Genomic DNA, 23,829 nt, shown 5'->3' on the forward strand with positions numbered 1-23,829 from the left:
GGGCAAAGCCTTCAAGTCGTGGCACTGGCCTGAGCCCACTGCTCTTTGGACCAACATGCGGGTTCCCAGGTGTTCTTCTCTACCAGCCATATCCCCAGCACAGGGCCCACCAAAGCTTGCTCAACCCTAAGTCACAGTCCTGAGAGTGTCTTCTTTTCAGTGACTTGAACGCTGGAACTGACTCATATTCCCTATTTTGTTTATATACTCATCATATTTGCTTCCCACTTATGCATCACTCTAGCTTATGTCACAAAATTAGAAAATGAGACAGACTTGTTAGAGACCAAATATGATCTCTGGTTTGACTCAGCAGTGTTTATGTGGAGCTATCCAGACATAATGCGGTTTGGCACATTGATGATGACAGAAAGGACAGGTTATAATAATTTTCCAGTCTTTACTTCCCCCCCTGAAAAAAGCCCAACCCACCAAAATCAATTGTCATCCACTGACACCTTCATTAATAATAGAAATAGATATGCATGAACATGCCTTTCAGATCTGCGTTCAAAATTTAAGACTCCTTGCAAAGGATTGCTGTTTTCTCCCATCTGTAGGAGTGATGCTCGTGACAGGTACTACCTCTCCCTCCACAAATGCTCTTGCTCATTGCTTCACATATGGGAAAAGATCATCCCAATTTCACACTTCAGATGTCTGCAAAAGGCTGAATCATCTTTATCTCTGGCTCTGACTATGGCTGGTTTGTTTTAAGCTCTTGTGCAGGTGTTGATGGATGAAGCCACCGGCAGTGGGGTTTCCCACTGTGTGTGGTGGGTGCCATGCCAGGGCCGAGGCTGGCCAGCTGCACTCACTGCCACGTGTGGCTGTGTCTCCAGGGGGTGGCAGGTGAGTCCACACAGGGGGACAGCAGCTACACAGAGTTCTCTCCTAGCATTTGTGTGGGGACCAAAACGGGATCTGGCAGCCAACAGAGCAGATTTGTGTAGCCAACAGAAACTGGCAATGAAGGCAGTGGCTCCAGGAAAACAAACACAAATATAGAGGCACAGCAACAACAGGATACTATGTCAAGGATGGGAGATGAGCTAGCAAACTGACTCAAGCAATCAAGCACAAGCCAGCTGCACAGGGTATCCCTCAGCTTGGCAGGGAAGATGGGCAAAGTACCCCTTCCTTGGCCCTGGAATCATGATATGCTGTGAGGGCAGCAAATTGCCAGCACAGAAAGCGATGATCAGCTCAGGGCATGGTTCTGGTGAGGGCCTTTTGCCAAGATGGGAAATAGCAAGGACACTGTTTGAACCTCCTGCCTACCAATTATACAGTTGTCAACGTGTGGCATCGCAAATTTTTGGCTAAGGTGAGACCGGAACCCAAATCTACTGGGTCTGTATCCTCTGCCTTATTCAAGTATTTGACCACATTCTCTCTATTCCTTTCCCTAACAGAAGCATTGATTTCCGACTGGCACTGCCTGATTAACAGAGTGGAAGCAGCCATGAGGAGGGTCCTGATGCTCACTCTCCTCAGATACAGCGGGGCTGCATCCCCAGGACTGAACACCCTGCAGGGATTGCAGCAGCAGTGTTGGGGCTGGGCGGTGGAGCCACATTCTTGGCCTGAGACAGTCTCTGTGAGTTCAGTACAGGGTGCAAAAGAGCCTAGGAATGGCTGAGCCAGGTGGCCTGGATCATATCTCTGTGGAAACAAAAACACATCATCTCCTTCCCTCTAAACACTCTGCCAAGGCAGAGACCATGCCGGACAACTTGCCAGCAGTCTTGGACATGTAGCCAAATTCGAGACAAACATTGAGCTCAGCTTTTGAATCCAAACCAGACTGTGCAAAGATACCCTTAGTTACACTTTACTTTCTTTCCAAGCCCATATTCTCCAGAGGCCTGGGAACAAGCTGCTTTCTCACACTGCCTGAGAGTGGAGCTAGGATGATCTAGAGTCTGGGAAGAAGGGAACAGCACATCTTAATGGGGTCACACAGTCATGTCTAAGCTTTTATTTTTCTGTGGGCCTTCTGTTTTGCTGTCTCTAGCAGGGTTTCTGGATGACCCCAAAGGCCTAAGTCAGAGCAGTACAGCAATTTGTGGAAAACACGTCACCCCAGTGCAGGTCACAATGTGTTGCTCTTACGTAGGGCAGCATGTGTCTCAAAACAAACTGGACCAACCCACACTTCTACAGCATTCAGCTCCTCTTTCACTTTCTCTCCACCTCAGTATTGCACTTGTCTGTCTTGTGACAAAACAGCCATCCCTATGGCTTCCAGCTCGCATGCTACAAACACAGGATTAGGACCACGGCTACTTTGCTGTGTGAATTCCCCTATGGTTAAAAAAGAGCAATAGATGACATGCAATAAGAATAATGACTTTGTGCCATCAAAAGTTTCTTGGGAAGAGAGCCATGCCATCAGATTTGCAGGATTTTAAGCTTTTTAACAGATAGCTTGGAAGCACTTGGCCTTGAGAGGCTGTACCTATCAAGGTGTTCTGTACCACGGTGGGACTTACTACCATGAGCAAGAACAGGCAGCTCAGGGCATTGCTCAGCAATCACCTTGGTGGATACAGCAAGGACAGTCGTCACCTGGCCTGGCACTGTGGCCTGGACTCAGGTAAAAGTATTCAATAGCCTGTGACTAAATGAGTTAAAAATGGGGATTCTTCTGTCACTTTAAGAAAACTCACATAATATTCCTGGCAGGTAATCAATCTCATCTTCTTGTGCTGGAGAGCTACTGCATCCCTCCATGATGATTCTCATGACATGGAGCATATGCTGTGCTCCTCCAAGACCACTTGTCATGGTCTGAATAATCCAGACCTCTTAAAACAAAAATGTGTCCTTCAGTGCAGGTTGGGGGGAAATTAAGAGCCTTGCCTGAACACCTCTTTCCCCTCACTCTAGTTTTGTGGGGAAAGCATCAGTATAAAGGGTTGGATGGGTAGATACAATAGGTACTGATACTCTAGACGTACTTCTTTTGGTGTTTCTAGAACACTCATGCACCTGCCTGTGCTGCTGGTGTAATTTTGGGGGCATGGACCCCGTTTGGCAGCAGGGTGGTGCTGCATACCATGGCTTTGTTAAGGAGCTGGTGCAGCCAAGTTTCCCCAATCCTTGTTGGATCCGTAACCACAACAGCCAGGAACAAACTCTGATTTTCATCTGAGCCTTTGCTTCCATGTCCTTAGAAGGTTTAGGCAACAGACAGACATTAAGTTTTTGTTTGATTCACTGTTTCACAAAGTGCTTAAACTTGTGGTAATCAGGAGCAAGCAATCTCCTCTGGTGTGTTATAATGGTCTACTGGTGATAAGGGGCTCCTCTTTTGGGGTCCTCTATATGCTTCCTATCAATAAAATAATCTGTCTGTAACACACAGGGAAGTTGGTCCTATGCAATGAAGATCCTAATCTGTCACGGGGTGTTTTGAGGCTTGTGATGCACTGAGAGGTTTCTTCTGGACCCAGCTGGATGAGTGGCCTGGAGTAATCATAGAGGTCCCTCCTTCAGGGATCATAACCTTGCCTTGCACTGTCCCTGCCTGAAGCCAGTCCTTGAGCCAGAGATTATGTTACTAAAGAAACAAATGACAAAACCTTTCTGCCCTTGGGATCAATAATAACAATACAGGCGGATGTGCCACAGCCTTTTCAAGGCAGGTATTATTCATACACCCCCTCAGAAATGATTGGTGTATATAAATCATAGCAGAGACTATCTCAATGTGTCCCACTCTGCTCCTGTAAAAGAAGGTGCAGCTGGATTTTATTTCTCTTTCAATTCTATTTAAAGAAGGAGAATAATCTTCAGTAACATGGAAAGGCTTTGTGATCCCTCACAGACAGTACAGAATAGAAGGCTCAGGATCCCTGAAGTGAGTGGCAGATGGGAAATGCTATTCTTCCTTTCATAAATCACAAATCAGAGCAATTTTCTTGAATTCAGTCCTGTTATTGTGGTTTTCCCTGTTTCAAATATGAGCATTAATCCTCCTCATTTTATGCAGCTATGTAATTGCATTCCCAAATCCAAGAGGACAAGTTTGCCTGTTTCAGTAATTCTTACGATTTGCTGTTCCACTTGCAGCTTGGAGACTGTACAGACAGAAAGAGCTCTGAACGACTCAGAGTCCAGGAGAACCTCTTGGGACACAACCAGATTAGAGGCAGGCTGGGGGGAAGGAGGGAGCTGCACAGCACTTCAGCCACTGGAGGACTGTGGATACCTCCATCGGACTTGTAAGCCATTACCCTTACACTGATTTGTGTAACTACTCTCCAAGGACAAGAAAATGGAGAACAAAAGTGCTAGGGTCTGACGTAAAAGTTGGGTGTATCTTTTTTAATTCGAGTTACATTTAAGTTCAAGTCCAAATGCGTTTGACTTTTCGTCTCATTTGGCTGCTTTCATTTCCTCTTTCTTGCACGTTTTCAAGCCATTGACTGTCTCTTTCTGCAGCTAAAGCTGCTTAGTTGGGAGGCGGGGGGCGGCGGGAGGTTGCTCTTCCTGAAATGCTCTTATTTTATTTGCTGTTTGGGTCTGAATTCCTTCCTGCTCTTACAGTCAGTAAATGTTAAACACTGCTTGCTCTCAATATTTACCTATTTTTAACCCTGACTCATTTTATTTATTTCCATAATATGTGCCTCTCTGCGCTTTACTTCTCAATATCCTCATTCATTTTTTTAAACTGCAGAATATCCTCACTTATTTTCATTTGTAAGCACTTCTGTTGTTCCTATTTTTAGTTCACCTTTTAACTCTTTTTCTTTTCTCCTTGTCCAGTTCTTGGGGTTACTTTTCTGAGATGTGGGAGGTTGTCTAGCCCAGGAGCCCACATCTCTCTGTGTCCTCATCTTGGAGCTGCAATCGACCTGTCAGAAGCATTCACCTTGCTTACACTTTCCCTTGCAGAAATACCAGGATCCACTGATTCATCCAATGAAACCTTAAGCATCTCATACCCCATTGTATGGCAAAGGCAGAGCTGAAGGTGTCAGGAGACAAATTATCTCCATAGTTCAGCTTACTGCTCAGAAAAAGAAAATCAAAAAGAAGATTTTAAAGGCAGATCCTATGGGAAGCCAGCACGGTTAGCAACGGAAAGAAACCGCTTCCCTCCCCACTGCTAGTAATGAATCTTCTTTCCCTCTCAGCTGGTCCCAGTCCTCCCCTTGGAAAGCTAATTACCAATGTAGGGCACGCGGAAGCTGGCCATACAGCATTAACTCTCAGGCCCTAATGAGGCAGAGCAGCAGATGCTGGGGTTATTCAGAGGTTATGGGTGACCCTCCAGCCCATGAGGGGAAGCCGTGCTGGGAGTGGGGTCGCTACAAGCTCATGCAGGGAGCCTGCTTGGGGATATCTTCAAGCCAACCAACAAAGCAGCAGGCAGAAGGGTTAATGCTGCTCAATAAATGAACCAGCATCAAACAAGAGAGGCTTGTATCTTTCTTCCCCTGTAACACAATTTGTTGGCTGCTGGGAGCCTCCCCTCTTTTAACTGGGGCTTTTCTCTCAGGCAAATCAGGGTGGGTGCTGCTTGCACAGCTGCAACATTGATTTCCAGTTTGGAGTAGAAAAGGAGTTATTTTCTCCTCCTTTGTGTCATCCCAGAATGAAAAGGAGACAAATAAATAAAAATCCCCTCTGTGCAGAATATGACACTGAGAGACCGTTGTGCATGGCACAGCCCCCTCCTCCACCCATCCCTCACCCTCTGGATACAATGCTCCCTCATTAACTGGACTTTTCATTCAGAGGCTGTTGCCCAACTTAATTTGGAATAATTTATTGGATCGGATTCATATCAACTTAATAAGGCTTTAGTTGAGTGCAGAAAATCCATTTTTCACCAGCAGTAATTGCAAGTGATGTTAGAAGGTGACCCCCTCCAGCAGACACTGATGGGCTTGCAATGCCACAGGGTAAGGCTTTCATGGGCATCACTGGAAGCTAGATGGGATAACTCGAAGGTATCTCAAAGGCTTAATTCCAAACAGCACAATGTTTGTCCTCCCATTGTCCTGGGTTACAATGTAAGATGTGCCCACAAGCATGTATTCTATCACCATCTTCATGAACTGTAAAAACCAGGTGGGGCAGTGCTCCCTGCCTCCTCCCTCAAGACCATGCCCTGTTAATAGTCCAACAGTGCCTTGTCTCATGACTCATCATTCCACTGTGAGATGCTCCACCCAGAGGGAGAAACCAAGCATCCCATCCTGGATATAAATGCGATTTTTGAAGACCACAGGCAGCCTTTCCCACTGGATTTCCAGAGGACAAGAGCTACATACCTACCGCTGGGCCTTCTGAGGAAGAGCAGATCTTTCTACACAGAGCCACATCCATTCACTTCAGGAGGACTGCAGCCACCACCTTATCGGACTGCTACTGCTACCCTGACTAACAGGGTCAGGTCATATCTGACTCTGTCAGTTTAAATCAGGTTTTCTTCCCTGCCTTGTATAAAGAACTGTTATTCCTGTTTCCCATATCTTTGCCTGAAAGCCCTTTGATTTCAAAATTATAATAATTTGGAGGGAAGGGGGGTTGCATCTTCCATTCCAAGGGAGGCTCCTGCCTTCCTTAGGCAGACACCTGTCTGTCAAACCAAGACACCCATATATCCCCCTCCCCACAGCCTCCTGGGCTCTGTTGCCCACTTCTTAGTGTGTTTCCCCTCCAGCTCCTGCTTCTCAGCTCCGTATTGACCCCCCAGCTTTGCCCAGACTTGCACCTTGTCAGATCTTCCCCTGCACCCATCCTGCCTCTCCAAACTCAGTCTTCCTTTCTCACTTCACTGCCTGCACAGCCCTTTCCCATTCTCTGTCCAGCCCTCCCAAACGACCAGTTTCACGTATATCAGCGTTAAGGGGAGACACCATTGCCAGCCGGTGAAGAGTGGGTATCGAGCTCTGCCATGAAAAAGAAATGCCCACCATTCACTACAATTCCATGCCTGCTGCTCTCCTTGCTGCCCCCAGGAATTCGGAGAAGGGGTAGAACTCTACTACAAAGTATTTTTAAACACTGTAATTCCCTCTCTTATCCACTTGCAAATAATTTAAGCCAAGCCAAAGCGCATCTGGAGAAGAGAGGGAGAAGGGCCTGTCTCTGTGGGCACAGCAGCAGGAATGCTCGGCAGTGAGCTGGTACCTTCATCTCACCCTAACACCTGAAGTGTCACCAGCACCAAGGAGCAGTCTCCTGAGGGATTATCCCTTCCCACGGCTGCCCACAGTCACTGCCTGCTCAGACAATTCAGTCTGCAGCAGCGACTCCCTTTCATGTCCCAATCTGTCAGGCTGGGGAGGGGTTAAAGGAAGAGGCTGGCCTCCCCATATGCCAGGGGCTTTTCAGTGTGTAACCCCGGAGCTGCTCAGCTGCTGTGCCTTAGCAGTGCTGCCTGATAACGCTTTCATTGCAGCCGGGCATCTGGACAATTGTTTGCATATGCCACTGACGGCGCTGGCTGAAGCTCCTCACGTAAACTCATTTTCCTCAAGGTCCATCTGTTATGAAAAGGTTTTGGATGGACACATGCACATAGCAGGCTCACCTCTCCACTGTGCACACCTGCCTTCCCTGCTGCTCCTTTCTTCCCACAATATATTTATTTGAGAGGCCTGAGATATGTAATGCCTGATGGGTACATTTGCTGTGGTGGGGTTACTCTCTGCCCCACTGCCATGCCAGCTCGCTCATGTCAGGTCAGGCTGTGTCTGAAGGCTGCCAGCTATCAGGAGCTACCACTGAAGGTTAAATCAGCACTGCAGGGTTAATAGCACCAGGCTGAAGTTGGCTCCAGTAGGTTCTGGTCACTGTGCGCTGCCGCGGAGGAGCAGGGCCAGGCTCAGTGCTCTGCTCTTATGAGGCGGCTTCTGGACACCCCAACCGAGCACAGGCATCATCGTGGATGATGATGCTCTGACCGTTTCTGGCACAGCCCAAATGAATAGGTGTGAACATGGTTTGGTGGCCACAATGCACAACTCGTGCCCAGAACAGGCAGGGAAGACAGAGTGAGGCTGTGAAGAGACTGTGCCTTCTTCCCAGTGTTCCCAGCACCAACACGTACTCTGCTTCCACTGATAATTAAAATGCAGTGGGGAGTGGGAGGTCGAGGGAGAACAGAGAGACTTCTTTTCATAACTGCCTGAAGCCCTCTGACCCTTTATTTGAAAAATTAGCATCATAATACCTGGAATTATCGCTGTGCTGTTAATTCTTCTCTCATTGTCCTCCTGAAAGATGCAAATGGCATCACCCATTACTAATTCTCAGCATCGGAGTTCTCTTTAGAAGAAGCTAGGCGACAAGAAAGTAATTCTAAAATCAGCCTAATGGGCTTCTGCGGAACCTGAGCGCAGCTGGTGAGCCTGCCAATGTGCTCACACGTTCCTGACACAGCGATGGGTAATGGAGTGGGCTAGCTACGCTTGGAGCAGAGCATCTCTGTTCCTGCTAGAGCAATAGGCTTTACCTGGTGCTCAGAGAGAAGGAGAAAAGTCCTCCTGTATCCCAAAAATGAGTAGCATTAAAGAAAGGCAGTGCAGGAAACAACATCTCCCCTGGTTTTCATAGTCTTTTGTGCAGATGGAGAAGAGATTTTTCAAAAACCCAAAGCAAACATTGACCTAAGGCTACTCTCTGAATATAATGGCCACCGTGGAGAGCTTTTGCAAATCCTGTTCCCAGGCAGAGAAAAACTGTTTCATTTGAATAAAGGGAGGGAGTGACTGAAGTCAGAAAATTATAAAGCCATGAGCTGAACTATTCCTGGAAAAAATCCTAAAACAAATAATGGAAGAAAAATTTTGAAGCGCCTAGATAATAAGGCTGAGACATTTTTAAGTTAATAGGAATATGTCAGGAGTAAGTTGTGTCAACATGATCCAATTTCTTTCCTGACAGGGTAATAGGGTTTGGGGATGAGGCAGGAGCAGTCAATATCATGTGTCCTCACTTCAGTAAGGTTTATGACATTGGGCTTATATGACACACTCATAAACAATTTAGGGTAGCATGGCCCGAAGGCAGCTTCTATAGGCTGAGTATAAGGGTAGCTTAAATCTGCTCACATTTAATTGTCAAGTTGGAATGATTCATCAGCTGAGATTTTGCAGTGATCATTCCTGTAGCAGATGTTATTCAATGTTTTCATTAATGGCTCAGATGATGGAATGAGAACAAGTTTATTAAATTTGCAGGTGGCATTAGTCTGGGAGGGACTGCAGGCACATTTGATAAGATGAGAATTCAAAATTCTCTTGATAAGTTTAAGAAATAGTCTGAAAATAACAGGAGATAAATAAATAACAGGAGTCTTTAATAAAGACAAGTCCAAAGCAGTATCCTTAGGAAGGAATAATCAGATCCTTAAATGGAAGATGGAGAAGGTGGGATGGGTAGTGGGCCTGCTGGAGAAAAAGGGCTCATAAAGCGTCACATATGCAGACTTTAGACCACAGTTACATTTTGGTGGAAAAAATCAAAAACATAGTGGGATGTATGAATACACTTTTAAAGACAAAGAAAGAGATTCTTTGCTGGAGGAAGGCAATGATGCTCAGAAGTGACTCATGACACACATGAGTGTCCCTGTCACCAGAGAGCTGGTCTGCAGAAGAGTAGAGGGAGAAATGGCTAGGGAAGTAATTTTTCCAGTCAGAGCACTTTAACCAAAGGCTAAATGCCTGAAAATATCCCAAAAGTAATCCTCCCCAGCAGCCTAAGCTGTAAAATTAGGGCTGCCTTCCTCCATCCTTCTCACTTCCACCCAGTGGTGCACCCCCCATGTCACATCCTTGGCTGATGGTGTAGCCCGAGTGGCTGAAGCCCCAGCCCAGCAAAAACAAGTGTTTCCTTTGCAGTCTTGTCTCAGCAGCTGAAGTGCCTGGAAATGAAGCCATAGGTTTTTCTAACTTTTCGGGTGTAGGATTCTGCCCAGCTCAGTTCCCTGAACCCTCTGTACCCAACAACCCACCCAGCTGTGGCAGCAGTCCCACTGGCCACAAGGTAACCAATTCTCAACAAATACTTGCAAACCACGTAGATGCTGGCATCACTGAGCAAAATGGCATGTTTTTTCAACCAAGCCAAATTTCACAATTCTCCTACACTAGAGCAGGGATCTGAGCCAGCTGCTCATTGCAGCATAAGTCCAATTAGAGGCTTGCCAGCTTTCCTTGGGGAGCCTGTGACCGGTGATATAATGACGAAGTCTCCCTAAAACAAGCTTGTTTGTTTTCCTTCTCTGCTCAGTTCCATTTGCTAATAAACTGCCCACACACATATTTAGACCCATCTAATCTTATGCCTCACTACAAGTGGAATGAAATCGGTTTTCTCTCCTGCATTATGTGAAATAAACAGATGCAACCTATGTTGTTTCTAAAAGTCAAGGACCCATTGGAATTCAAGCTGTTTTATATTGTTCTTCCTGTCTCCCACTCTCTGTTTCCTCAGAAAAAAATCATCTTCTTTTCCCCCAAAGCAAACAGCCTGGAGCATACCCAAGCCCAGCTACACCACCTAGGTTTTGCCACATGCCCTGGTTTCTCCAGGAGACAGTTTCAGGTGCAACAGAGGAAATCCAGCTGTTCCCCACCCTGAGAAGAAAGTCCCTACTCGCTCCCCTGCCATGTCCCTGTTCCCCTCCTTTCTGCTCTAGCTCCAGAGATGTGCTCTGGCCACCTCCTTGCTTGGTTTGATTCCAAGGTGAGCCCAGCTGCTGGGGTGCTGGAGCCATCCAGTCCATACAATGTCCTCAGGTTAGTTTGAGCAAAAGGCTTTTGGTGGTTTGTTCCAGGGGACAGTCCCACCCTGTTCTACCAGGGCGGCAGCACTGGGGGTCTGTCATGCTGGGATACCACACCACCAAAAGCACCACACCACGGAAAAACAACACGTGTGAGCTCCGGTCTCATTAAACTCCTCCCAAATTCCTTTTATAGGATTAAAGTAGGTAGGCTTTAGCTAATTCATTGTCACTCTCCTGGCTGTCCCCTTGCACCAGGAGGCTTAGATCAGCCCTAATGAGCTCACGTGTGCAAAATGTGAGCCCACCGTTTATGCTGGGCACATTGTGCAGAAGAATGTGAGACTTTGCAAATGCTCACAAATGCTCACAAAGCCAGTTCAAACACTCATTTTTTACCTTAAGATACACATTTCCTTAGATAGCTTAAAATGCCATGGTGACTGCTGTTTGTTATAACACAGACAAAGGCTCTCTTGAGTGCCTAGAGGCTTTTTGGCCAATTAAGCAGAGATCTTTTGTAACCAGAGGGGTCATTTCACTGGTACAAGTCCACCTAAAGGCATGTGTACAGGTATTACTAAAACTAAAAGACTAGGGGAAAATAAAACTGAAAAATTGAACGTAGAGCTTTGGGAGGGGGACATGTCCTTCTGTGCCCTCTCTATGCACTTGTACACTCCTTCTTAAATCATCCTTCAGTGAGAGCAGGAATGTCTCTCAGGAGTTGCCCTGAGCAGCAGCCTCAATGTTAGTGCTGTTGCTGGGCTCCTGTCTCCAAAACTCTGCTCACTCAAGTGGATGAAGAGTTGGTACAATTATCCCAAAGCCTGTCCTGTTTAGATCTGTTTAGATCTCAGGTTGAGATCTCCAGATAGGGGCTTTTGCTGTGGGTATTTTTTTAACACTATCTTGCTGCCCTGCAACATCCTTTCTCTGGGGAGGGGGACGCTCTGCAGCCGGCGATGGAGGCGTGTGTGTGGCTGTGGGTCAGACCACACAGCATCAATAATGCTGGAAGAGGGCACGTGCCCACAGCCCTGGGCACCGCTCATGGCAGAGCTGCTGCCATCACAGCACAGACCTGGCTGAATGACTGTTGACATGGTGTTACCCAAAAAGGGCAAAGGAAATCTCTGTTGATAAGTGAGAGCTACGCAGATGTGGAGTTTTGCCAAGTGAAGGTGTTTGGGCTGTTTGCAAGAGCTGTTTCTGCTGAATAAGGAAGTGCAAGGCTGCTTGGCTGTAATAAAGCATGCTGAGGAAATGATTTGTATAATCAAGAAGAACTCTGCATGAGTGCACAAAGTAGGTAAAGCAGCTCTCAGAAAATTACCGTAGACAGTACAAGGGTTAGAAAGATAAGGGGGAACCTTGCATGTGGTTTGGGTTCCTGGACACCAAGCTAATGTGCTTCCACTAGTCTGTGCTGAAGTTACCAGAGCAAATAACTTTGGGCTTCAGGAACAGAGTGTGAATACTGTGGACTTTTTATTTCCCCAGAAAGACTTTTCTTAATAAAATGAGTGAGATTTTTCAGATGTGACCCTAGAAAATCTGCTAAGCAATAACGGGCTTCTACTTACTTTAAATGTTGTCTGGGAGTGCACAGCCTTGGTAGATCCATGCCCAAACACAAGCTAGAATTCACACTTACGCTAAGCAAAGTTGAATTGAAATGATGAACATCTCCTTTTTTCCCCATATGTCCTTCCCACAAAGGTAAAGCTCTAAACTGCTAATTGCACTCAAAGTAGTTCCCAGTATTTCCTGTAAAGTAGGCTCTCACTGCTCTGATAGTGGTGGTATTTTTTTAAATTTCATGCCATTTGTCTCCTTGAATACCTGGCCCTACTCACCTCCCAGTGCCCCAAGGAAATATTTTACACTTCTTTGCAAAACTATCATTGTAATTTTATTAGGAAGCGTGGGCTGAGGCCAGTTTGCAACTCAGCAAGGTGGACATTGGATAAGAGTTGGAGGCACCTCCGATAACAAGGATACACTGGAGAGGTGCATGCAGCCTGGACCTTGCCATGCCTGAATCCCTGCAGATGTGACCACCCCATGACTATGTCCAAGCTCTGGCCAGCCTAGGGGCTGACCAAAATCTGAAAAGAAAAGCTGTTTGTTTCAGGCCTGCTGCCAGCTGATACAGGATTTAACTTCCCTAGCTCTTTGCGCAGGGAATATAAGCATAGTGTTTAAAACTCAGGCCAAGTCTGCCCTGGGTCAAGGCTATGAGTGAGAGCTGGAGTTCATCCTGAATAACAGACATCATCACAGACTTGGCCTCTTGTCAGTTTTAACACCTCCAGAGATAAAACTGACCTTTTCTGGCTGTGATAGACATTTCAGGAAGAGGGTGATGGAAACATGATCACATCTAAGCCTTATTTCAAGCCTGCCTATTGGTGTCACTATTAATTTGCATTTAAAGCTTAATTTTGATTATTAGAAAGCAAGGTGAATTTTTTGTGCTGCTTGTTTACTTCTTATATCACTTCAGGTTAAAACTTACTAGGCAGAAGCACTCACTACAGAGAGCATCCTACTGCATTCCTAGTTAGCATGGAAGTGGTCCATAGGCTTTGGACTGGCTCTTGGCACAGTGGAGAACTGCAGTTTTGGTCCAGAGCTCTGACAGACAGCTTCACTTACTGTTAACACCTGCTGCTTCGGAGGTGTCTGCACATCCCTGACTCAGGGACAAGCAGGGACAGGACAAAGTCTGTGCCAGAGAGGAAGAACCTGCATTAATTCTTGTTCCTTTCTTCTCCCCAAAACAACCCATGACTTTGAATTCCACTTTTAAGGGGTGCATTTCCCTTCAGCCATGCTTCTGAGAAGTGCTGCTGTTTATCCTTGCTCCCTGATAGGAGATCAGGCTCCAAGAACAGCTGCACTGGGAGCTGGCCTAACTTTTTGCATGAGGGGAGCTGTCAGAGCGCCCAGAGACACGAAGAGGCCAGATGCAGGAAGCTTTCTATTTACCCTAGTGGGACTGAAAACATGTTCAGTAAATTGGCAAAATAAACTGAGAACAGAACTCAGCACACTGGAAAATGTGGGAGTTGGCAAAGGCATTCATGGCATTAAAAGTACATATGCAAAGATGCCAAGCATTATATTTATATAACTAGAAGGCAGTGGAACATTTCCATCCCCCTAGATGGTCACCAAGGCCCACCAAGGTCCTCAGGGTCCCACCATGAGCTATACCAAGTACTCTCAGCTACACACATCAGTGTTCAACAGGTCAGGCAGGGTGCCCCATGGTCAGGGCAGAGGGCAGGCCAGCAGCCTGGTGACAAAAAAACCCAAGTGGCCCTCCAGGCTGGCAGTGAAAGAGGCAGAAGTGACTGAAGAAGAACCAAGTGCTCTGTCCCTTTGGTGTGAAGATCAGATCCTGCCTCTTATCCAATGCCAACCCCATCAACCAAGGGTTGAGGAATTTAACTTTGTCCCTGCTCTGTCACCAGGGCAAACCTATGTAAATGTTTTGTCTCTTTTGCACTTTCCCTTGTTTACTCTGAGCTCATACCATTAACCCACCCTTATTTTGGTGACCACCATGTGCTAAGCTACGTTTGCTGCCGTAGTGTTGAACACTCCCAGTCAGCAGGGAAAGAGGGAGCTGGCAAGCCTCAGCCAGCACTGCCTGACCTCAGCCTGATGCAATGCAGGGGCGTGGGACCCTGCAAATCCTGACACCTGGCTGTGGGCAGCAGGTCACAGCTCTCCCTCACAAGGGACTGGTTGAATGCCATCGTGCTGTATCCCCATCATGTACCCCACACACAGCAGACTGTCAGGGTGGTGCTGCACAAGACTGGCCCTGGGTCCTGCCGACCCTGAGCAGCTCCTGCTAACTCCCACTTTCCTTATAATGTGCTTTTCCCTTCTTTTGGTTTCTCCTGCATCAGACTCCTCGTGGGCAGTGTTCTGCGGGTGCCCGTGGCTCCTCACCGCCCAGCTCACATTGACTCAGTAGGGTACAGCACAGTGCAGGGGCAGCTTATTTCCCAGAAACTTGTCGTGTTTTCCCTAAAAGAATCTTTCCTTCTGATACTACAGTCAGGTGCAGGACAGTAGCAGCCTACCCCTAACAAGCACCATTTTGCTTGCAGGAAGGTGCTCCAGTGCACTGCAGACACCAAGGGACACTGAAGAGTGATTTATGTTTTTATGTTAATCTTGGCTTCCAGTGAGCAAAGGTGCTCCCTTTCCCACAGTGCAGTTGCTAAAGAAATCTTGGGTTTAGTTCACTGTTTATGCATTTTTTTCTATGTTTCTGCCAAATAAACCACTACCTTCAGGAGGAAATCTGTCACTGTTGTATGAACACATCCTGGTTTCTTCTGGGAGAGCAACTGGGTGCTTGTGAGTTTGGTGTCAGCAGGTATGTGGGAGAGGGGAGCTACACAGCCTAGAGCAAATGGCCACAGGCCACAGAGTTGCACACCAGCAGTGATGGCTGAGCAGGGGACACCCACCTCTGGCAGAGGCTGTTCCTCTGAGGTGCTGCTGCAGTGGCAGTGGTGGAGTAGTGACAGCCCTGGAAGGCGACCCCATCAGAAACTTTAGTGTCACCAGCAGGAAGCCCTGAATTTGAGCTTTCAATATGAGGAGACCAGGTGGGCATGCTCTGGGTGAGGGTCTGGAAACCTTGCTTCAGCTGCGCTGGTACCCAGCCTGGGAGCAGCTATAGGCAGACAGCAAAGGTCTGTTGTGTGTGACTAACCAAAAACTCAGCAGAGCGCAGGAGCTTGCTTGGCAGCAGCCCTGCTGTGGCAGAGATCACAACCAGTGACACGAGTGCCTCTGAGAAGGGCACAAGTGTCGACCAGGGAAACCACACCTGCAGCAAACCACCAGCCCCAGCTCTAGCGAGGGTCCTGCTTTGCATATTCACCTTTGTGGCCATGCACAGTGTTGTCCTGCATGGCTGTGGCTCTGAAAGTGCCACGTAGGCAAAGAGGTCTGTGGTGGATGCCCTGGCCATCCTGCTGGAGCCTTCCAGCTGTTGGCAGCTGCCTGATTTTGTCCAGGGGCTGAAGCAGTTAACTACAGAAACAGCTGAAATGTTAAACTAGGTGGCCTATATATGCCAAGAAACATTCACAACTGCTCTTTGATGTTAAATTTAATCTGTAGTATGCTGTGCGAGTACGGTTGGCTGTGCATCTCGTATAAATTAATTACAAAGAGCTCGTCATGCATGCAGAGAACAGCGGGCAGCACTATAAACACTGTGCGCAGTCATTTAAGGTCGCGGGGGGGAAATCCTGCTGCCAGGCTCTGCCATGGGAGCTTTTCCCCCTCTTTGGGAGGACACCCTGGACATCACAGCTTCTCTGACTGGTGAGCTGTGGTTAGAGCACATGGGTTTCTCCCTCCATCCTTGTCAACCCCAGTGGGAGGCACAGAGCCCCTTCCCCAGTCACCAGCACCCTGGGATGATTCAAAGATGAGGCATGCACTTGGTCTGGATTCTGGGGATACACTTACTCTTTAACAAAAAGATGAAAAGAAAACTAGTACATCTGGGAGCTGTTCCAGAAAGGGCCCGTCCAGAATTACAGGGAGCTGTAATGGGGTCACTCACTGGAGAGCGGGTGATCAGGACCGGGGCTGGTGTGTGCTGCATGCGCTTTGGGCAAAGTACCCCGGGAAACTGAGAGACACCTTCTTAAGACACCTGTGCTTGGCAGTGGCACTGGGTTCTGTCTTCTTGCAATCTTTCGTTCTCAGCCTTGTACCAACAAGCTCTGAAGTCTATACCTTGAGTCTTAAAAAGCAAATTGCTGCTTACCTGTTGTTGGGATGTGGGTAACACACATTCCATCTGTACCATGGGTACACACCAGGGCTGTGCCTGCCCCCAGATCTGGCTCACGAGGAGCCCCAGCAGCACCTTGCTTCCCTGCTTTACAAAAAGAGACAGGCAATGTCCTTTTCAGAAGGGAGAAGTCATCTCCTTTCTTTCTCCCACTCTTCTGACCTGGAACTTTGGCAGCGGAAATCAATTAACACAAAGGAGAAGCATCTCACCTTCTGTCAGAGATTAAGCCAAGGAAATCTCAGCCCACAGGTGAGAAAAGAAAAGCAACAACCAACCAGAAGCAAGAAGTTAGAAGGGAAAAGCTCATGCAGCCTCATATTTGCAAGTGAAAAACTGCTGCAGTGCCTACCCCAACATCTGGTGTTGATTACCTACCCATCCTTCTCACAGCATTTTGTAATCATTAGCTAAATCAGCCTACTTTAACATGGAAAAGGGAGCGGGAGTATGCAGGCACTAAGGGCACAGGCTGCTGGGGTGTGCAGAGCACTGGGGTGGGGAGCACTGGGGCTGGCCTGGGGTGCAGCTTGGGCATGTGACTGCTGGCAGCCTGGCCACCCCTTCCCTACCTCTGTGGTTTGAAAACAGCACCACTGAGCTGGCACCTGAGGTTTCCCTCCTCCCCCAAAACTGTCAGCAGCAGATAGCTGGGAGATGGCTGGGGGTGTCCAGGCAGGGAGAGAATCTCCTCACTCCTGGTTTCATTGGCATGGCAGCGTGGCCGCTCTGCAGTGAGACAATGCAATGGCTGCAAGCAACTGGAGCATGCAGCACAGCTAACCTTGGAAGAAAGGGCTCCAAACAAGATTTAGTCACTGATTTTCCAGCTCAAATCAAAGAGGACAGGGCTGGGAGGGAGCTCTGTCCTTGTTTCTATATGTTCCTTTATAGTTTCTATTATTGCAGCCCATCAGAAACATTCACAGCCTTCCAGATGGGCAAGAGCATTACCAGACCCCAGTGTGGTGCCCAGGTTTAGGGGAAATCCCACTTTGCCCCATTAGTTCTCACACTTTTGCATCACTGCTCTTCACAGCCCTCTTGCCCTTTTCCACTGCTCCCTCCCTCCTGTGTTTGGCCAGGAGACTCACTCATTAGAGTATAAGCCAGGCTTCCCCGGGTACCAGAGGACAGGCAGCTTGCCTGTGTCATCTGCCTCACCTTTGCCTGTACCTGCAAAACAAAGCACAGGCAGCTCTTTTCCTGTGGGCAGCTCTCCGTCAGCTTTGCTTTCCCCAAGGAAATGCCACAGCAGGTGCCAAAGATGTCAGAGGGGCTGCCGTGGCCTCCCCTGAGTACAGCTCACATCCCTCCCTGCTGGGGAGAGAGGATGGCAGACGCCTTTTCCTGCTTTGCAGCAGCCACAATCCCGGTGATAAAGCCATTGTGGTTTCCAGCTGTGGGTGAGGAGCCAATGGGTGAGAAGACAGTGGTGGCTGCAGGGCTCTGGACAGGAGGGAAATGGCAGGGACAGGAGCTGCAGCCCTCACAGCACAGCCCCCTGCCCACCTGCCCGCTCTGCTCACCACCACAAGGAAGCAGAACCACAGCACAAGGTATAGTCACGGACCATTTACAAGTGGCAGTCATGTGGAAATCTAATCCCAGGTATAATCACTGTGCTGCTGTCACTGCCACAGCACCTGGGATTGCCAGCAGGTAACAAAGCCTGCTGGGATGAGATCTGCTGACTCTTAACGTTGACAGTCAAGTCTCAAAACCCAACTTTCTCCATTCAAGATTCACACTTCTCTCATATCGCACACATGGCTCGTTCATTTTTCTTGCAGCAAATCAGGTTGCTTTGCATTTGCTGAGCACCAAGGAGGGGTTAGGAGGTAAATTGCCCAAGGTGGGAGGCTTGAGACAAATGCAGAATGTTGATCCAGGAGATGATCCTGTGGTGTCTCATCTATTAATAGAAGATGTAAAATACACATGCTTCCAAAGCAGTTCCCAGTGAAAACCGAATGTAAGACCTTTAGATACAGAAGCCATAAAGCTGCTACTCCTGGGGTTAAGGAAGACACTTGCTGTCAAAAAGAAGATGTCCACGAGGAAGAAAACACATGGAGAACCTTTGAGGTGCCACAGCTTCAAATGATACATTGTCCAACACAACTGCTCCACATATTTGCTTCACCGCCACAAGCCCAGCACTGCTGAGGAGAGCAGGTCACTCTTTGCTTCCAGGTGTTCCAGGTCCTTTAAGCCATCAGTACAGGGTACAGAAACCTCCAGTCACCAGAGATGGATGCCAAGCAAACTTCAATGCCAAATTAGGTATGTTTCTCCCACTAGGCTGATCAATCATCACAGCATGTTTCTGGAAAGGGAAAGGCACTTGATTGCCCGTCCTACCAGGTTTTTGTGCCCAGAGGGAGGTTGTGCCCACCCTGTAGACTTGCTGTTGGTTGCAAGATGCTGCCTGTAGGATGTGCGCAACAGGATGGCTTTTGCCCCTGCCAGCCCTGTGCCTTCTGGAAGGCAGTGTGGGGGACAGCAAGGTGACCTGTGGGTTGAGATACAGGGTTAAACTCTGTGTTGACTGTAGTCCTTCAGCATTCAGGAAGGTAACTTCTGCAAAGCAGCTGTAGGGTAAAAGGTAGTCCTGACTGCCTTTCTGGAAAGTATGCTATGGCTGTGAAACTCAAGAAGCTGTGATGGGTAGAAGAGCTTGGACTACACAGTCTAACCATCTTCCCTGATCTTATATCTTATAAATCTACCACTCAGCACATTTTCTGAAGCATCTTTCAAAGGAAACAGTAGGAAGGATTTCTGAGTGTGAGAAAATGACAACCAAAAGGGTGAAAATTGAAGTCAGCAACTATCTCAACATGCTGTAGGGACAACAAGACAATCTCGGATGCACAGCATAAAAGGACTGAAAAGAGAACTCTCAGGGATACTCAGAGGAGCTCAGTTGCTGGGGTGAGTAGCTGGGGGTAAAAGCAGCTCTAGGGTAACAGCAAAGCAGCATTGTAGAATTCTGAAAAATAAGGGTGGCAAAGGGGTGTGGGAGGCTGCTGAGGTGCAGGAAAAAGAGGGAAAAAAAATATTGCTCTGTTCCTTCTTTCACAGGGGATGGAGTCTGTGCCCAACCTGCTGAGGTAACAAAGCTTCTGCAGGAGCCTTGTGCAGGCACTGGAGCCCCTTTCAGTGATGCTGGGCACACACAAGCCTCCCTCTGGCTCCTTCAGATGACAGATAAAGCTGGGAATAGCTTTTTCACTTTAATTTTTGTGGTTTAGATTGTTTTGGGGTTTTGGTGTTTTTTTCTCCTAAAAATGATATTTCAGCAAAGTCACTGAGTATGTCTTATTCTGCTTCAGATAAAATTTGCAGAGATTGTTTTTAAAGTTTGTATTCCAATGATAATTTTCTGCTTAATTGTGTATACACAAAATTATTTAAAAGACAGAGATTCAAATGCAACCCTTTGCAGGCCCTGAATCAAAATGCCTTGACCTGAAACAAGTTTTTGAGATTTCCTTGAGAGAAAAGCAAAAAGCTTGTGCCAATACAGGACCTACTTTTTCCTCTTTCTAGGCCTTGCCACTTTTCACAGATCAGAAAACACAATTTTCACAACAGTTTTTTTCCCTGAAAGCCTGTCTATCTGACTATGCAGCATCCTAAAAGAGCAGCCTGGGGACACAGACCCTGAACCAGATCTCTGCGCTCCCCTTCCAAGACAAAAAGGCTGCCTTGCTGTTAAAGCAGTTTGTGTCCTGTTCCTGGTGAAGAAAGCGTCCAGTCATCACCTTCACACCCCAGCCCAACCTCAGGGGCAGAATCAGTTCCTCTCATGAGAAGTGACCCTAGCCCAAATGGTACACGCTGTCTTGCAGGACCTGCGGAGCTGGGGTCACACCCAGCGGACACCAGGGGACAGATGGCCAGAGCTGCGAGAGGTGCTAATAAAAAACCAGAGACATCTACAGAGTATTGATTACTTCGGCTGTTTTACAGTTGCAGGCAGCTGCCTGCTCCACGCCAGCCTGCTGCCTCCCTTTCCCAGGCTCAGAGGGACACGCTGTCCTCTCCAAGTCCTTTCCACCCAACACCTCGCAACGTAACTAACTCAAGTAGGTCTGCACCCATCAGGTGCTGTGTGGGCAAAGGGCTTGCTTGAAGATGGCTCCAGCCTCCATCCCCTTGGACAGGGACCACCTTCACCTGCTGGGGCCCAGGAGGGGACATCTGAGGAAGCAGCACACCCCACTGCCAGCTCTGGCCCCTCACAGCAGCCTGCTGTCTCTCTCTTGCCTCTCCATACATTGCCTCACAGGCAGGACACACCCACTCATAGCCCTCATGGGACTTGGATCTCACAGAGAAGATGACAGAAGGGGCCGGGCCCCCAGGGAAGAGCAGGAGGCAGTGCCACCCACCGGCTTTACCTGCCCTGTCCAAGGTTCCAGCTGACCTGGGAGAAAAATTAAGACTCAGCATTGTCTGAGGAAAAACGAAATCCTCCCCGTCAACATTGCGGGGGCTTGCTCCACGCACAGTCTAACAGAACCGAGTCTCTGTGCTCTAGCCTGCCTTGCATCCTCTCAGCACGTATTTTAATGTGTTCAACACTGCATGTAACAAATCCTACTGATGTAGCTGCCTTAGCACATTTCAGAGGCATCGTGTTTAACAGACTGTCCTATTTGGAGATGCAGAAAGCAGGCTGGTGTTTCTCCAGCCCAGGACTATGGAAAACAGGGCTCTGCCGTGCCTTTGATCTACACAAAAGGCTTTCTCCCCCGCAGCAGGGGAGGCTGCTAGACCCTTCTCCTTTGCAGACGCTCCTCCGCCAGATATTCATGAGCACTGCTTGGGAGGGACTCCGAACCAAACTCTCCCTTCCCCACTGCTGCCTGGGGCCTCTGAGCCCCCATCGCTCTGTGTCCCACTCTCTGTGAGTCACTGTCGCTGTCCAGGGACTCTTACCAAGTGCAGGACATTCTTTAGGGATAGTTCACAATTTTTTCCTTTCCTTTTCCCCTTTCGTTCAAACGTCAGGCTCTGGCTGGATCGTGCGCTTTCCAGTGGTGGGTGCAGCCCTTTCCCTGCTCCCCTCCCCACTCTGGTTTGCAACGCCTCTTCCCCCAGGCCCACAGCTTGGGGTTTGTTTTACATCCTTCCCTCTCTCCTGCCTGATTAAGGGCCGCAGCCGAAGCTCCTGGGGCTCAGCAAGCTGCTGGCTCTGAACCACTTGATTTCCTTGGTCCTGTGGTACAACGCTGCACGTCACTGTCAGCCCCAGGCCACTGGTGCCTGCTAGAGATGCTGCAGCGAGGGTTTGATTGCGCACATACTACAGCTGCTGTGAAGGAAACTAAAGCCTGTTTGGACCCGTGTAACACAGCAGCGTGGCGCAGGTGAGAGCCTCCCGCAGACCAGCTGTTGCCTTTTGTACATCTTCTCACAAGTGCCTCCTGCTGCAGAGAGCTGCTGATCCCCCTTGTGAGCTGTGTCACACCCCACGCCTGCCTACAAGGAGTCGGGAGAGATCTGCCTGCACCCATCCATCTGCCTGTTGATGAGGGAGCCGGGAAAAATCATGCTTGAAAGCCTGAGGTTACTTATCAAACATAGTCACACAGACCAGTATTAATGCTGTGACGATCTGCTCTGGCCAAACAGCATCAAAGAGAGAGGGGAGAGGGGCAGAGCTGAAAGCACATCCTGTGGTAGTTGTCTTGCCATTGAAACACTCAGCAGGGAGGACAAAGCTTGACCCAGGCTTCTGAATTAATAAAAGGTGGGTGGGTCGGTGGGTGATGTAGGCAGTCTCAAAAAATGCAGTTGCTGCAGAAGGCCTCTGGCTCTTGTTTATGAATTCAAATCTTGGCTGAGGGTAATATTTTCAAAAGCACATTTATATGTGCCAGAAATAACCCCAGAGTTCCTTGTGACATCAGATGACACAACTGTTTGAATGACGAACATTGAAAGGAAACGCTTACTACTTCTGAAACTCTTACCCTGCTGCAGCAGCCTGAGCTATCCTCAGAAAACTGCTCATTACTTCTTTGAAACAATTTTGAGAGATCTCCTTGAATGAAAATTTCTCTTTAAAAAAAGCCAGCATGACATATTTTGACTTTCCTTGTTTGACAATATCATAGTTATTTCATCTCAATAATGTAAAATGTGATTGTTTCGGCTGTGCCTTCTCATTTTGCTCTGTGTGCTTTTGTATTTCATTATCATATTTCAATGCCACAAAGCCCAGATGGAGTATGTATAATATTTCATCTCTTGTACATGTTCTGGCACAATCACACTGAAAATTTTAAACTTTATCACAGTAAAATGTTTGACTAGCTCCAAGGGAGGATTGAATTTGTTTTAGAACTCGGATTGGAAAAAAAAAAATCAGCTTTTCCCCCCTGTTATGCAGCTACTGAAATGTCAGATATTCCCTCTGAAGAAATGTTCTGTTTCCCAAAGATTCATTAATTGGCCTCTGTGAAATGATACATTTTAGCCCAGTTCCCAGTGGATAAGCCTCCAGTTTCTCAAAGGACACCCTTGTGTTTGCAACGACCCCATCACACTATATGTTTGAGGATGTGGTTCTCCATTAGGGTTTATCCATGGGGTTAAAGTGAGTTCAAAGGTTGCCATCCGATCCCACTCTCTGCACTTCCCTCTCCCTTTCTCTCCCGCAGGCACTGTCCTCTTCTATGCCTTCAAACTGGACCAGTGAAACGAGCTGGGTCAAATGAACACAGCAGAAACCTCCCTTGGAAAAAAAGAGTTCCATCAGGATAGGGACAGAGCTGCTGTCAACTCCTCTGCCACCTCTCTGTGTGCTACTTGCCCGTGATGTTTGCCCTTTACCATGCTGTCATTCTCTTTCCGTACAATCTTATCTGCTCTGAGACAACTGCGACATTAAAATGCCGGCACGCCAGATTTGGTCTCCGAGCATCCTTCCAAGAGGGACCCGGTGATGTGAGCCTCGCTCCAGGGCAGCCTCTGGCGAGGCTGGTGGTGGGAGCTGGCCCTGCAGCTCTCTGTGCAGCCAGGCTCTTCCCCTGCACCAACTCACTTGGAAAGAATATGCGTGTTCCCCTGCGCCCACGCTTATTCTCTTTTGCCTTTCGCAGGGAATTGTAAAGCAGTCCTCGAAACCACGCGGCCGTGACCAGCACGATCGAGGCCGCATTTGTATCGCAGAGAAAGACTGGGACAGTCTCGCTGCCGACCCTCGGTGGCTCTA

The sequence above is a fragment of the Corvus cornix genome, chromosome 5 (assembly GCF_000738735.6).
Source record: "Corvus cornix cornix isolate S_Up_H32 chromosome 5, ASM73873v5, whole genome shotgun sequence".
Lineage (NCBI taxonomy): Eukaryota > Metazoa > Chordata > Aves > Passeriformes > Corvidae > Corvus > Corvus cornix.